Here is a 17,758-nt window from a genome sequence, read left to right on the forward strand (position 1 = left end):
GGTATGTGATGAACACAATATGGAGAAGGAACAAGTGAATGCTGTTCTAGGGACAAGTTATATGCGTGAGGGAGGCAGGAGGGAGAGATTTCTGACAACTTCCCTAAGTGAGAAGATTCAAGGAAACAGGTTTCTAGAGAGGGTGTGACTGACACACTGCTGAGTCCCAGCACCCAGTCTCCAAGAAGACTCAGAACAGCCTTTTCTGCAGGGAGGGAGGGGAGATGAAGCCTCAGTTCCTGAACCATGCATTGTACACAGTGAACCAACATTCCTGTGCATCTAGAATGGCGTTAGCTACATAGCATCCTTGACAGAGAGGAAAAAACTGTCATTCCAGTCCAGAGTTCAGTGGTTCAGAGGAACCCTGGTTGAGAGAGGCTGTCTTAAAAGATCAAAATAATTCTCTGAGGCTTCTGGAGTCCAATTTGTGTTTTCTTTTAATGTAACACAGGGAAGATCCTGGGCACTAATCTCCAGCTCTACTGGATCCAGGTCTCACAGACTTGTACCTTTTCTGCACTGAACACAATTATAGCTGTAATACTTCCTGAATAATCACTGTGCCAGTTCAGTTCAGTCGCTCAGTCATGTCCAACTCTTGGCGACCCCATGAATCGCAGCACACCAGGCCTCCCTGTCCATCACCAACTCCCAGAGTTTACTCAAACTCATATCCATCGAGTGGGTGATGCCATCCAGCCATCTCATCCTCTGTCGTCCCCTTCTCCTCCTGCCCCCAATCCCTCTCAGCATCAGGGTTTTTTCCAATGAGTCGACTCCACATGAGGTGGCCAAAGTTTCAGCTTCAGCATCAATGAACACCCAGGACTGATCTTCAGGATGGACTGGTTGGATCTCCTTGCAGTCCAAGGGACTCTCAAGAGTCTTCTCCAACACCTCAGTTCAAAAGCATCAATTTTTCAGCGCTTAGCTTTTTTCACAGTCCAACTATCACATCCATACATGACCACCGGAAAAACCATAGCCTTGACTATACGGACTGTGCCAGACACTGTGCTAAATACTTTATGTGCACTTCCTAATTTCATCTTCATGACCATCTTGTGAGGTAAGTACTATTAGAATAATTCCCACTTTCTAGGTGAGAATAATAAGGCATAAAGATGTTAGGTACTATGTGCAAGGCACACAGACAATAAGTAGCAAAATTTGAACTCAAACCTACATGATAGCTGTGTAAATACTATGCTATATGTTGCTTCTGCAATCAGAAAAAATGCAATGAAGTCTTATTTGAGAGAAATAAATTTCAGAAGAGATTGAAGTAGGAAAAACAATTGGAAAATAACACATTTTTCCTCACTCCATTTCCAGATCCCCCCACTGCATACAATATCATAGCCCTACTAGTCTCAAAGAAAGGCCCATGCTCAGAAGCACACCAATCCACATCGGTGTGTCCAGTAAACTTTCACTGAGCATTTGCCATGTACCAGGCATGAGTGAAGTGACTTAGCACGCACAGGCACTGTTCAAGGTGCTTGGGGACCCAAACACAACTGAAAGTCCCTGTCCCCAAAGTGCCCGTAGTGTGAGAAGTCCATAAGCAAAGCCTGGACAAAGTGCTCCAGGATGCCAGCAGGAATGTGGGGTTGAGTAACAGTTTCATAAGTGACATGTGAGCTAAGCACAAGTTCGTCATGTGGAGGAGAGAAAAAAACTGTTCCCACCAAAAGAACTGGCCCCAACAAAAGCTCGTGTGTTTGATGTGTTTACAGAACACAAGCAGCTGAGTAGGACTGAAGTAAAGGCGTCCCACATCTCAAGACGGCACACGTGAGTAGCAGCATTTCAGGTGAGGAAAGGACAAATGAGAAGGATCATGCTGGCCTCCGTATGAAAACGAGTGGAGAAGGGACAGGAAGTAAGAAAAGAGACCAGATAGAAGGCTGCTGCGGCTATTCATAACAGGTAAGCAGGGCCTGAACTGGAGTAGTGGCAGGTATGAAAAAGAGGGGATGGAGTCAAGAAATACCTAGACATTGGAATAAACACAATTTGGCACTGTGGAAAGGCAAGAAAGAGCTCATTTAAACTCAGGTGGGAATGACTTTGGGAAAAGAACAGTCTAAAACACTGGCTTGACCAACCTGTGAGCTAAGCAACTTTGGGTTTGGGAACAGGAGGGTGGCACTAAGAAGTATTTCAAGGAATTTGCAGATCTGTAGGGTCTCTGAGCCGGAGAAGCCAATGGCACTCCACTCCAGTACTCTTGCCTGGAAAATCCCATGGGCGGAGTAGCCTGGTAGGCCGCAGTCCATGGGGTCGCTAAGTCAGACACGACTGAGTGACTTCACTTTCACTTTTCACTTTCATGCATTGGAGAAGGACATGGCAACCCACCCCAGTGTTCTTGCCTGGAGAATCCCAGGGACGGGGGAGCCTGGTGGGCTGCCGTCTATGGGGTCACACAGAGTCGGACACGACTGAAGTGACTTAGCAGCAGCAGCAGCAGGGTCTCCGAGCATCATTTACACATTGAATGAAAAATGTTTTGGATATCAAGTACAGCTATTTTACTAATACTATGTTACATGTTGATGTGATAAGAGTTCATTGATAAGCATTACTCAATTTATAACATCCTTTTGACCATCTGTATTTCGGTCAAAATATATTAATGATAAGTAGCTATCATGTGTGGAAAGAAGATCCACAAAGTTCAGGTTTTAAAAAAAGAACAGCAAAAACCTCGAAATTGGAAAGACTTAGCTCTTGGTAACAAGTATCAGAAACTCAAATTGAACTATCCCGGTCACGAAAGCATACCAAGATCTCTCTTGTAAGGGAAGGAGATGAACAACCGAGTTGTGCAAAGATGGAGACATCACGGGGGGCGCAGCTACAACCAAAACCCAAGTCTTGCTGTATTACAGGGGGAAGATAAAGGAACTTATAGAATCCTTTTATCCACAATGAGTTATGACTTTCAAAACTTTTATTTTGTCTTTAAAGTTAAAAAAAAAAACTAAACCATTTTTCTTGCTTTTTTCTTTTCTGCTCTAATGATTCCCTCCTCCTCCACCCTTCTATCTCAAGACAGATGATAAGCTCACCAGAAATAAAGTCATGTACTCAGTAAACAGAAATACATGTTGATAGATGTAGAACACTACTATTTCATTCTACCCAAAACGAACATTCCTGAAACTAAAAATTTTTACTGTTTCAATGTCTGTGGTTTTTAATGTCTGTGGTTATAAGAGTTACTATCATGGTATTAAGTGAATCTATTTTCATACCAAAGGTACATTAAGCAATAGAAATTAATGAAGTAAATTTTATACTAAAATTTTATGTGAACCATAAAAGGTCACCAATAGTAAAAATGAAAAAAAAGGAAAAGGAAAAAAAAGCAACAGAGAAAACCTATATAAGTCATATGGTCATATCATACATTTTCTAGCATGTATATGCAAGAAGAAATTAAAAGTAATTCCAAATAAAGACACTTCTGGTTAAACAAAGCAGTCTGAACACATGCATTTACCTTGACAACCTCCTAAACCTATTAAAATAGCAGTAAATTGGATGTTTTGGAGTAAAGCTTAACCTCAGTAAGACAATGAAAATGAGAAGATGACAGCTGAAAAGAGCCATCAACAAAATTTTGGAAACTAAAAACTTTGGAAATTTTAGATGAGCAAGAAATATTTGATGTAGGAAGAAGATAGATGCGGAAAGATTAAAGCCTACAACAGGCAAGGGAAGCCAAAAGCAAGATGACACAGCTTATACCAGCTGATAAGAGCAGACTGTTAAATGCTTAGGAATTTTTACAAGCTGATTAAAATTGTTCATTATTTAAAATTATATAAATTTTAATTAAATAAGTTATATTAAGAACAAAGTTAATAAATGCTCAGAACTCCAGATACATGGATGGGGTTTGAAACAGGCAACCAGGTTCCTCTCCCCCAGCTGCCTTGGCACACATAACCAGGTGATTCCCGTTTTACCTCCCCAAGATACACCAGGAATTTTCCCTCAGAAGAAGTTATTTCAAAGGGCTCTGCACCTAAGGACTCAAGCACAGAAGATAACTGAGTACCTTACTGAAAACAGAAGGATCAGGTAGAAGATCTCCTTCCCCCAGTCAACTCCAAGAACACTCGAAGCTAGTACCCTTATGGCTGGGAAAATGGCCCAAAAGAAGCATCTGAAGAGAATGAAAGACAGGGATCTTCCAACACAATGGCCAGATACTGGTCTTCTCACACTCAGGGAGGCCACCATTCACTCAGTCATTCACGAGATATGCACTGAATACATGCTAATGTCCCAGGCCTGCTTCAGGTACACATAAGTGAACAAAATAAAGACCCTGATCTTAAGGCGTTTTAATTCTGGATAAAGACAGACAATAAATATAGTGTATCAGTGAACCTAATAAAGCACACAATCCCTGATGCCACGTCAGGTGGCAATAATACCTATGGAAACTGAAGCAGAGTTAGGTCCAGATAGAAGTTTTATTAAAAGGTGTCAGTGAACGCATGTCTGATAAAGTGTTATTTAAGCAGAGACCTGAAAGTAGTGAAGAAATAAGCAATGTGAACATCTAGCAGATATTCTCTCTAGGCATTGGGAACAGCAAGTGCAAAGACCTCAGAGCAATAATACCGATATGACTGGGGAACTACAAGTGCAACTGTAGGAAGAAATGTAAAGAGCAGTCAGAGATTCCTGGGGTCGGGAAGATCCCCTGGAGAGGGAATGGCTTCCCACTCCAGATTATCAATATTTAAAAGATCCACCCCCTAACCAATTTCTACCCTCTTGGGGGCACGCTTACCCGTGTTAAGAATGCACAGGAGACATCATAGCAACTCATTTTTTGAGCCACCTTACATACAGCATCCCAACGTCCAGTGAAATAGTACTAGTCCCTGCTGAAGTACTCTGCTGAAGACTGAACTGAGGCTGGCTTCCCTGATAGCTCAGTTGGTAAAGAATCTGCCTGCAATGCAGGAGACCCCGGTTTGATTCCTGGGTGGGGAAGATCCCCTGGAGAAGGGATAGGCTACCCACTCCAGTATTCTTGGTCTTCCCCTTGTGGCTCAGCTGGTAAAGAATCCACCTGCAAAGTGGGAGACCTGGATTCGATCCCTGGGTTGGGAAAATCCCCTGAAGAAGGGAAAGGCTACCCACTCCAGTATTTGGGCCTGGAGAAGTCAGTCCATGGGATCACAGAGTCAGACACAACTAAGCGACTTTCACTCTCATATGAAAAATAGAGACCTTGGCTCTCTATTCTGTTTCATTAATCTATGGGTCTGTTTTTGTACCAATAACACTGCAGCTTTGTAATATAGTCTGAAGTCTGGGAGGGTTATAGCTCCAGCTTTGTTCTTTTTGTCTCAGGACTACTTTGACAATTTGGGGTCTTTGGCAATTCCATATAAATTTTAGGATTATTTGTTCCAGTTCTGTGGAAAATGGCATGATTATTTTAATAGAAAGTGCATTAAATCTGTATATTGTTTGGGGTAATATGGCCATTTTCATAATTCTTTCAATCTAAGAACACAGGATATCTTTCCATTTCTTTGAATTTCCTTCATCAATCTTTTTATAGTTTTCAGCATATAGGTCTTTAGCCTCCTTGGTTAAGATTACTCCTAGTTTTTTGGTTTGTTTTGTTGCAGCTTTAAACAGGATTGTTTTCTTCCTCTTTTTGATATTTCATTATTAGCATATAGGGCTTCCCTGGTGGCTCAGATGGTAAAGAATATGCTTGCAATGCAGGAGACCTTGGTTTGATCCCTGGGTTAGGAAGATCCCCCGGAGAAAGGAATGGCCACCCATTCCAGTATTCTTACCTGGAGAATTCCATGGACAGAGGAGCCTGGCAGGCGATAGTCCATAGGGTCACAAAGAATCAGACATGACTGAGCCACTAACACTTCCACTTCAGTTTTTCACTTTATTAGTATATAGAAATGCAATACATTTCTGTACATTAATCTTGAATCCTGAAACCTTGCTGAATTTGTTATTAGTTCCAACAGCTTTGGACGGTGACTTTAGGGTCTCTATATACAGTACCATTGTCATCTGCAAAGAGTGACAGTTTTCCCTCTTTCCTTCCAATTTGGATATCTTTTCTTTTTCTTGTTTGATTGCTGTGACTAGGACTTCCAATACTATGTTGAATAGAAATGGTGACGGTGGGCATCCTTGTCTGGTTCCTGAATTTAAAGGGAGGGCTTGGGTTTTCAGGGAAGCCTCGTGACACAGGTGTGATTGATTACTTCATTGGCCATCGGTGATTGATTCAACCTGACCCTCTCCCTGGAGATCAGGGAGTGTGATTCTAAGTTCCACCCCTCTAATCACCTGGTTGATTCCCCCAGCAAACTAGCCCTTATCCATAGGCTGTTTCCAAAAGTCACCTTATTAACGGAACAAAAGACACATTTTTGGCTCTCATCACTGAGGAAATTCCAAGGGTTTTAGGACCCCTAGACCAGGAACCGGAAGAAGACCAAATGCAGATTTCTTGTTATAAATTGGGATATCTCAGCTTGCTTTTATCATCATCATCATCATCATGATCAAGCAAAGTGGTAACAGTAGGACACAAACTGAGAGGACAGTGAAGGTAAAACTCAGGACAGCATTGTAAGTACTTGACAGAAGCTTCTCTCCCCTGGAAAAGCTTTCAGAGTTAAACACTAGAGATCCTCATTTATATATTCTGAAAAGAGTCTCAACTCCATTTTCATTATCCCATATCGATATTCTATTATATTGCACACTCCTGCTCTTTCCAGTGCAAAACAGAAGATAGGCAGACTCTTAGGAAAGAACAGAGGTAAAAATTACATACATTATCTCAGTCAGTATGCACATCAACAAACAAGGATTCCTATACCTTTTAACTGAGGAGAAAACTGAGGCTCAGAAAGATAACTTGTTTGAAGTCACAAAGTTGGAGCTGGCAGAGCAAGAATTTCATGCCTAGCTGTAATGACCCTGAAATTATGTTTTACCTTACTATACCACACCAACTAACAAAATGATGTACTGTCAATTCTGAAAAACCAGTCCTAAATAACTGCTCTCTTCCTTGTAAAGCAGCCAGACAGGCTGAAAGAAAAGGAAAGAAGGGAGGATATCATCAACCAGCCTCTTTTTCCTCACCTCTGAGTTCTCAGGAATAATAAGAGCTAGAGGAACTAAGTAACTAAGACACTAAGGGCTTTGTATGATTAATCTCATTTAGTCCTCACAACAAGCTGAAAGCATAGCCACTGTTGTGTTCCTAACTTACAGATGGAAAAGGCAGGCCAAAAGATTAGATCATTTAACTAGCTAGCAATCAAGCTGGGCTCAAGAAGGAAAAAGGAAATCAAGTATACCTGAGGACAAATGAAAACAAAAATACAGTGATCAAAAAACTATGGGGTACAGCCAAAGCAGCTCTCACAGGGAAGTTTGTAGCAATGCAAACTTACCTCAGGAAACAAGAAAAACTGCTAATAAACAATGTAACCTTACACCTAAAGGAATTAGAGAAAGAAGAACAGAACCCAAAGTTAGTAGAAGGAAAGAAATCATAAAGATCAGAACAGAAACTAATGAAATGGAGATAAAAAAAAATAGAAAAGATCGATGAAATTAAAAGCTGATTCTTTGAAAAGATAAATGAAACTGATAAACCTTTAGCCAGACTCATCAAGAAGAAAAGGACCCAAATCAATAAAATCAGAAATAAAAAATGAGTTACAACTGACACCACAGAAATACAAAGGACTGTAAGAAACTACTATGAACAACTATATGCCAATAAAATGGACAAATTTTTAGAAAGGTAAAATCTCCCAAGACTGAACCAAGAATAAATATAAAACTGAACAGACCAATTATCAGTAACAAAATTGAATCAGTAATTTTAAAACTCCTAATAAACTGAAGTCCAGAACCAGATGGTTCACAGATGAATTCTACCAGACATTTAAAGAAGAGTTAACACCTCTTCTTCTCAAACTATTCTAAAAATTGCAGAGGAAGGAACACTTCTGAACTCATTCTATGAGGCCAGCATCACTCTGATACCAAAACCAGACACATATTACAAAAAAAGAAAATTACAGACTAATACCACTGATGAACATAGATGCAAAAATCCTCAAAATATTAGCAAACCAAATCTAGCAATACATTAAAAGAATCATACACCATGATCAAGGCCGATGTATCCTAGGGATGCAAGTATTTCTCAATATTGGCAAATCAATCAACATGATACATCAACATTACAAATTGAAGAATAAAAACCATATGATCATCTCAACAGAGGCAGAAAAAGCTTCTGACAAAATTCAACATCCATTTATGATTAAAAAAACTCTGCAGGAAGTGGGTATGGGGGAACATATCTCAACATAATAAAGTCCACAGCTAACATCATACTCAATGGTGAAAAGCTGGACGCATTTCCTCCAAGATCAGGAATAAGACCAGGATACCCACTCTCACCACTTTCAATTAACATAGTATTAGAAGTCCTACCACAGTGATCAGAGAAGAAAAAGAAATCAAATGAAACCAAATTGGAAAAGAAGAAGTAAAACTGTCACTATCTGCAGATGACATGATACTATACATAGAAAATCCTAAAGATACCACCAGAAAACTACTAGAGCTCATCAATGAATCTGGTAAGACTGCAGGATAGAAAATTAATACACAAAAATCTTTGCATTTCTACAACAAAATAGCAGGAAGAGAAATATAGGAAATTTACTGTTGCATCAAAAAGAATAAAATACCTAGGAATAAACTTACCTAAGGAGGTAAAAGACCTGTACCTGGGGAATGTAGTCTTAAGGAGTCAGTCTGGACTTTTCTTATCAGCACCAATGAGGTTATCAGACACATAGCCCCCTTCTCTCCCCACAGGTAGGTTACAAGCCTGAAACAATTCAGTCTTTCCCCCTTCTGCCTGTAAGAGCCTTCTATTCTGTTCAACTTCTCAAAGCTCCTTTCTACTTGCCAGATCATCTGTCAAATGAGTCAATTTGATCTTTAAACTTCACTCAGTTGAAGTTTGTTTTTTAACAGCCCTCATTCCAGTGTCATTACAAAACCCGGTCCTATTTCCTATGGTCCAACTGTCAGCCCCAAACCCAAATCATAAGAAAAGGGAGCTTCCTGGGGGTGGATGTCAAGCAGACACGACTTGGCCATCTCCCCTGAAGGCTGTGTGTCTCATTTCTCTACCTCTGGTCTCTCTCGTCGTCATCCTAACACGCTTCCGTCAATATCCCAATTTTACGATTGCAGACTGGGTGCAGCCCTAAGACGAGCAACTACTCCACTGCCTACCCTCCTCTGCACACTCCCCTCCTGCCCCTGTGCTCTCTCCTTCACCTGGGCAGACACACACAGGCAGCCTTTGGGCAGCCCTCCGTCTTTGAAACCCTCCAGCAAACACATTAAGAGTTTCCTCTTCACCAGAGCTGAGAAAATTATCCCATCTTAAAGGACCAGGCCGTAAGCCTCCTGATCTTAATGCTTTCTGCGTGCATGCATGCTAAGTCACTTCTGTCCTGTTCGACTCTTTGCGACCCCATGGACTGTAGCTCGCCAGGCTCCTCTGTCCATGACATTCTCCAGGCAAGAATACTGGAGTGGGTTGCCATGCCCTCCTCCAGGGGATCTTCCCAATCCAGGGATCAAACCCACATCTCCTGCACTGCAGGTAGATTCTCTACCACTGAGCCACCAGGGAAGCCCCAACTCTTTCTGAAACAGAAGCAAAAAGTAAAAAGTCCTGCTGATCTGGAGGTCACCATTCCAGACCCAGTAAACTTATTTTATGTGCTCTTTAAGGAGAAGAGGGAGTTGGAGACAACGGAAGGCCCGGGTTAGCTGGAGATACCTATCCCTGTTTTTCTTGGTGTCAATTAGCATAATTTAAAAGACAAGGGTGGGGGAACTGGGTATCTGTGTGCCTGCTTTCACGCTTTGAACTTTTCTGTCCTTTGGGGCTGATTATGGCCAAGTGACCCATATTTTAAAAGCATTTACAATAAAATGATGCACTTTCTTTTGTGGCACCGGCTTTCCCAAAGAAAGGCAAAAATGTTTTTAAATTGTCCCTTTTTGTCAGCGGTAATGGCTGTGCTATATTTCAGCTCGTCCCCCTTGCGGGCATAGAAAGGGATGGGTAATAAAGGCACAGCTGTAGACACTTTATGGCCTGCTTGGGGGGTAGAGGGGGAGGAGGGGAGTGGAGGCAAGAAACAGATTGAGTGTGTGTCAACAAATGCAGCTGGGGAAAGAGAAAGCTCTAAAGAGCTCTGCAACTTAAAGTCCAAGATAAATGATGTTCCTATTTGGAAAGGGGAAAAAAAAAATGGAGGTGAAATTCAATAAAGCCTGGTTCAAAAGAAAAGGTTTCCAAAGGCTTTTTTTTTTTGCAGCTAGGCAGCTCCCAAGAGAAATGAGCAAGGGTAGCCATAGGCAAGGGGGCTGTGCAGCCCAAAGAGACAACAAAAACCCGTCCAGGCTGATGCATTACGACCCAGGCCTGGCAAAGCTGGGCTCAATGGGGCACCACCAGGCGGGGCAGGCGGGGGCGGCGGGGAGGATCTGCTTCACAGAAATGGCCCCAGGAAGCTGACACAGTCCTGTTTCAGGGCCCGGTCAGGCCTCGAAATGGAGAAAGGGCAGAAAAGAATGAGATGACCCCCTAGGTGGTGAGGCTGAGTCATGTTGTGATAGAGATCATGTGGCATTGGAGGTCAGGAGATCAGATCAAGCCCCCACTCTACACCAGCTGGCTCTGAGAGGACAGCGTGTCTATGAGGGGTGCTGGCCCTGACATCTCTGCAGCCTGTGATGGATTATGAAAACTTTCTCCTTCTGACACCTCATTTGAATCTCACAAACATCCTGTGAGGTCAGTTGAGATCCTTGGCCCCCAAGTAACAGATGAGAAAACTGAGGTTCAAGGAGATGAAGCACTTGTTGAGGGTCACACTCTACACACTGTAGCAAGTGCAAGAGCCAGGACTTGTCTCCCAAAGCACCTGCCTCTGGAGTCATGCTCTTCCTTTTCTATCCCTTGGGCCTCAGTGAACGGAGACAAGGGGCTTTCCTTCACCAGAAGCCCATAGGGAAGACCACCAGGAAGAAGCAGCTGAGTTTTCTTCCCACAGACATTGGTGGGCACCAACTTTAAAGAAAAAGTTGTATCCATTAGGATGCAAGAAACAGAAACCTCAATCTGGTTTAAACAGAAGGGAACAAATTATCTCACAAAAACTAGAAGTCCAAGTCCAAGCTGCTTGATTCAGCAGCTCTTAAGGTTAAAGAGAACACTGCTTCACCCCAAAGCTAGCAGCAAGATGAAAGAAATCCCAATCATGACATCACATCTGGACATGATAATATCTAAGAAGATCACCTTTTCCTGTGGTTCCCTCTTAAGACTAAGGAAATGTTACCCAAATCCTCCCAACAGACTTCCTGAAGATTCTTCAGACAGGGTGGTGTTACCTGCCCATTCTCAAACTGATTATTGCTAAGGAGAGTAGGATTACCCTCAGTTAAATAAAGCCCAGACATGGAAACAAGGCCAATGCCAGCTTCTGCCAAAGCCCATGGAAAGGGATGGAGACAAAAGAAAAGAAAGGTGGATACTGAATTCTGGCAATTCTTAGGCAACCATTAGTGGCCACTAAACCAAAAGCACCCACTGAAGAGGTGTAAGATATACACAGGCTTTGTCTACATACCCACCAGAATGGCGAAAATGAAAAAGATAGAATGTCTCAAAAGATTAAACATGTTGGCAACCCGGATCTCTTAGATACAGCTGATAGGAGTGTGAATAGTACACCCACTTCAGCATCGAATAATGCTGAATATACATGTACTCTATGACCCAGCAATTCTACTCCTAGGATTGACCTAGAAAGAAACCCATCCTTATGTTTACCATAAGATATGTATAGAGTGTTAATATATTCATAAGAGCCTAAAACTGGGAAGTAACCCAAATGTCCATCAGTAGTAGATCAGGTAAATACACTGAGGCAGATTCACATAAGAATGAGAATAAACAATCTACATCACATGCATATGAACAAATTGAAAGATAAAAACCATATGACAATCTCAACAGATGCAGAAAAACTTTTGACAAAATTCAACATCCATTTATGATCAAAAATAGGTCCCAGAAAATAGGTATAGAAGGAACCTACTTCAACATAATAAAGGCCATACACAACAAACCTATACCACGTGCAAACAGTATGCATGAATCTCACAATGTTGAACAAAAGATGCCAGAGAATGTGTTTCCTCACAAAAACTGGAAGTCCAAGGTGGTTTATAGGTAGCTCCATGATGACAAAATAAGTATCCTGTCGCATGCCATTTATACAAAGTAAAAAAACAGGCAAACAATCTAAACAGGTAGAAGTCAGGGGAGAAACTATCCTTGGAAGGTTAGTACCTCGAAGGGAGCAGGAAGAGGGCTTGAGAGGCATCCACACAGTTATGACATGTGACTGTGTATGTATCTCAATATTTTAAAATACAGACTCCAGAGTCATACAAGTTGGATTTGAATCCTTGATGCATCAGTTTTTTTCAGTGTGATTTTGGGCAAGTGACTTCACCTCATTTTTTCATCTATTATATGGTGACAATTATAATATGCAATAGAATATTGTGAGCAAGAAATGAGACAATACATATAAAGTGCTTAACATAATATCAATAGCATAGTAAATAATCAATAAACAGTATCTATTATTTTATTATTACTACTGATAACAACAATAACAGTGCCTTCTCAGGCATTGAGGGTACAGGTTCTGAAAAGCCTCAGGAGTAGTTAGCGATTTTAGGGTCAGTGGAGACAGGAGGCCTCAATGCAATAAGCTAAAGAAGACCAGGAAGAAAGTGGCAGACTCCACAGGCAACCCAGACCAGAGCTTCTCAAACTTTACTGGACATAAAAATGTACCAGGACCTGACCAAAATTCAGATTCTACATTTTTAACAAAGTCCAAGGTGAAGTTGATGATGCTTTGAATAGCACAGACCACACTTTGAATAGCAAGGCTCTAGGTCTTGAAGAACACGAGTCAGAGGAATCTGGAGTGAGGGAGGATAATCTTCCCACTCATGGTGGAGACAGATCTAGAGATATAACCTGTGAAGCTCCCATAATGAATCCTGTCTCCCATAACATGCATGGTGACTCTGCTCTCTGATTCAACCATGACTGCTATACCTGTTATGAGGAAGTGATTTTTTTTTAAATTGAAAATATGAGACAGGTAAATTGTATAAGAAAAAGAAAGTTAATTAAAAACTCCAGGAGATAAAAAGCACTGTCCAAAAGGAAATGTAATAAAAGGCAACAACTTGACTATGCAATGAAAAATAGCTCTTGATTCAAAGTATTTAGAATCAATGAATACACAAAGTAAGGAAGGGTTAAGTATCACTACCCAACCCAACAGAATTTAAAAGTATGAATCCTGACAACACAAAAATAAAAGTTTATAAAGTGAAATCGAGGAGAAAAGAGCTGAAGGGAAAGCAGGGGCACTTAAAAACTCATTACAGGAAATGATGAGCCTAAACAACAGTGCTAAAACTCTCTTACAGTTTATAGAAGGGGGCAGCCCTTTGTCTTGTTTTCCTATTTATTCCCAATGTCTGGAATACTGTCTGGTACAGAGGTGTTCAACAATACTGGTCAAACAAAAGGAAAATGTTAAAGTCCAAAGGCACTTCAGAGGTCATCTCAGTCCACTCCCCTTACTTTACCAATGAGGAACTCAAGGTGCAGAGTACAGGTGAGACAAAAGTCTCACCACTCTTTTGTGGCCAAGTCAGGATTTAAATATAGATTCTCTGGCTCCCAAGTCTTGTGCCCCCTCCTCCATGCTGCCTTCTTTGAGTTCACTCATGGGTGGAAGAGTCATACTGAGGTTTGGCAGCAGACCCTTCCCGTCTCAAGAGTGCATCTAAGTGCTAACACTCTGGTGTCCTTGTGGAGTTCGCAGAGCAGAATGGCCACTGTGGTTGAGCTTCACCAGCAGCTAAGACCAGTGATGGGAATGGAACATCAGTGGGTAGACCAATGTGCCATTCACCCACCGACCAAAGATAATCACGCGCGTGCATGTTCAGTTATGTCCAGCTCTTTGCAACTCCATGGGCTGTAGCCCACCAGGCTCCTCTGTCCATGAAGTTGTCCAGGCAAGAATACTAGACAGGGTTGCCATTTCCTCCTCCCAGAAATCTTCCTCACCCAGAGATCAAACCCAACCCTTTTGCATCTCCTGCATTACAGGTGGATTTTTTATCCCTGTTACCACCTGGGAAGACCAACAGAAAATAGATTTTTAGGTTTTTTTAAAAATATATATTCACGATTGTGATCATATCATATAGAATTTTATAAACTGTTTCATTTGTTACTGTAACACATTTCTCCCTATGAAATTATGTACTGAACCATTTTAGTTTTGTTTGCTTTTTTGTTTTTGACCAAGAAGCTTGCAGGATCTTAGTTCCCTGACCTCAGCAATGAAAGCATGTAGTCCTAACCACTGGATCACCAGGGAATTCCCAGAAACACTTGGTTGTTTTTGTAACTTGAATAGCATTGCTTCACTGGCCATGCTATCCTTAGCTTAAGCAAGTTCCCTACTATTGGCAGATTAGGTTGCTTATTATTTAAGGTTTTTATTATTTTGGGCTTTACCATAATGGCATCAGTCAATAGCTCTGTAAGACTTTTAATCTCATTGCTTGCTTAAGTAGAGACTCCAAGAAGTAGAATAATGGAATAACAAGAAATAAACATTCATAAGGGGCTTCACTGGTGGCAGAGTGGTAAAGAATCTGCCTGCTGATGCAGGAGATGTGGGGTTCGATCACTGGGTTGGAAAGATCCCCTGGAGGAGGAAATGGCTACCGACTCCAGTATTCTTGCCTGGCAAATCCCATGGACAGAGGAGCCTGGCAGGCTACAGACAGGGTCACAAAGAGACGGACACAACTGAGCACGCATGCAACAAAATACCACTGACTAGGTGGCTTATAAACAACAGACATTTACCTCTCACGGTTCTGGAGGCTGGAAGTCAAGATCAGGGTGCCAGCATGGGCAGGTGAGGGTCCTCTTTTTGGTTGCAGACTTATGTCTTCACCTGGAGGAAGAGGCAAGGGAGCTCACTGAGGCTTTTTCTATAAGGGCACTAATTGCATTTGTGAGAGTTCCACCTTTATGATCTTACCCCCAAAGGTCCCACCACCTAATGCCATCACCATCAAATTGCATGAGGATTTCAGTATATGAATTTCTGAGGGGACACAAACATTCAGACCACAGCAGAGGGGACACAGACTGGAGCTGCATAAATAAACAGATGCCAAGCTCCCATCTTTCTAGACTTCCTAGACTTTCTAAAGCCAGCTTACACAAGGCTTTAGAGTCAAGCCTCATTTCTGACCCAAGATTCTATGGCCCAGCTTGACCACCTACTTTGTCCAGGACACCCAGTTTGTAAGTGGCAGTGCCAGGATTCAGGTTTACAACTGACCAAGAAGCTTCCAGAGGGAAGTTTATCCTCGCCCCCAGGAGACTCACAGAGTCCCCTGTATTTTTCTTTCACAACTCTTCTCACAATTTGTAATTACATAATTATACATTTGTGAGTATGTGTTTACTGTCCGTCTCCCCAACTGGACTGTCAGCATTTTGCTTACCACTGTATTTTCAGGGCCAGGCGCTCAGGAAAGGTTCAGCAAATGCTTGCTCTTGGGTTTCCTGGGGCCAGGACACCCCAAACCCAGGCCCGGTCCCTCCACACAACCCCCTCCACCCTCGCGGGGCCCAGCCCTTCCCCCACGTGCCCCAAGCAGCCAGCCAGATGTCACCTCGCCTCAGCGCGGCTCAGCCTTGCCCCCCCAGGCCTGCCTGTCGTCCCTGGCCCCTCTGCCACCTGCCCACCGCTGTCTGGGAAGAGCTGGAGATCCAGAACGCCCGGTACCTCATCACTCCCCGAAACTTCTGACCCCAGGCAGTTCCCCTGGACTCAACCTGCAGGGCTGCAGGAGAACCCCAATCCTAGCCACTGAAAGAAGACGGCCGCCAGAGCGGCTCCCATGCAGAGGGGTCGCAGCAGCGGCAGGAAGGAGGCCTTGGGAGTTGCCGAGGGAGCGAAGGGGAGCGCCGGCGACTGAGCTTAGAGGCTTTCTTAACTACCGGGGTCTCATGACTTCCCCAAAATGCTTCAATTTTGGTGGGCTGAGGCCTACTCAGGAGAGCCTAGCCCTGGCTGAGGCTAGGTGGGGCGGGGCCTGAGGGGGCGGGGCCCTGGGCAAGCAGGCCGGATCTGGAGCAGGAGGGGAGGAGCCTAACGGCAGGAGGGTAGATGGTAGGGGACGGCACCTTGGCCAGGGGGCGGCACCTCAGTTCAGTTCAGTTTGTCAACCCTGTCTGACTCTTTGCGACCTATGGGCTGCAGCAAGCCAGGCCTCCCTGTCCATCACCAACTCCCGGAGCTGGACACAGACTCGTGTCCATTGAGTCGGTGATGCCATCCAACCATCTCATCCTCTGTCGTCCCCTTCTCCTCCTGCCCTCAATCTTTCCCAGCATCGGGTTTTTTCTAAGGAGTCAGTTCTTCCCATCAGGTGGCCACAGTATTGGACCTTCAGCTTCAGCATCAGTCCTTCCAATGAATACTCAGGACTGATTCCCTTTAGGATGGACTGGTTGGATCTCTTTGCAGTCCAAGGGACTCTCAAGAGTTCTTCAACACCACAGTGCAAAACATCAATTCTTTGGCGCTCAGCTTTCGTTATAGTCCTACTCTCACATCCATAAATGACTACTTGAAAAACTATAGCTTAGACTAGACGGACCTTTGTTGGCAAAATAATGTCTCTGCTTTTTAATATGCTGTCTAGGTTGGTCATAGCTTTTCTTCCAAGGAGCAAGCATCTTTTAATTTTATAGCTGTAGGCACCATCTGCAGTGATTTTGGAGCCCAAAATAATAAAGTCTCTCACTGTTTCCATTGTTTCCCATCTATCTGCCATGAAGTGGTAGGACCGGATGCCATGATCTTAGTATTCTGAATGTTGAGCTTTAAGCCAACTTTTTCACTCTCCTCTTTCACTTTCATCAAGAGGCTTTTTAGTTCTTCTTCGCTTTCTGCCATAAGGGTGGTGTCATATGCATGTCTGAAGTTATTGATATTTCTCCCGGCAATCTTGATTCCAGCTTGTGCTTCTGCCAGCCCAGCATTTCTCATGATGTATTCTGCATGTAACTTAAATAAGCAAGGTGAAAATATACAAGCTTGACGTACTCTTTTCCTATTTGGAACCAGTCTGTTGTTCCATATCCAGTTCTAACTGTTGCTTCCTGATCTGCATACAAATTTCTCAGGAGGCAGGTCAGGTGGTCTGGTATTCCCATCTCTTAAAGAATTTTCCACAGTTTATTGTGATCCACACAGTCAAAGGCTTTCGCATAGTCAATAAAGCAGAAATAGATGTTTTTCTGGAATTTGCTTGCTTTTTTGATGATCCAGTGGATGTTGGCAATTTGATCTCTGGTTCCTCTGCCTTTTCTAAAACCAGCTTGAACATCTGGAAGTTCACAGTTCATGTACTGTTGAAGCCTGGCTTGGAGAATTTTAAGCATTACTTTACTAGTGTATGAGATGAGCGTAACTGT

The sequence above is a fragment of the Muntiacus reevesi genome, chromosome 1, assembly GCF_963930625.1.
Source record: "Muntiacus reevesi chromosome 1, mMunRee1.1, whole genome shotgun sequence".
Classification (NCBI taxonomy): Eukaryota; Metazoa; Chordata; class Mammalia; order Artiodactyla; family Cervidae; genus Muntiacus; species Muntiacus reevesi.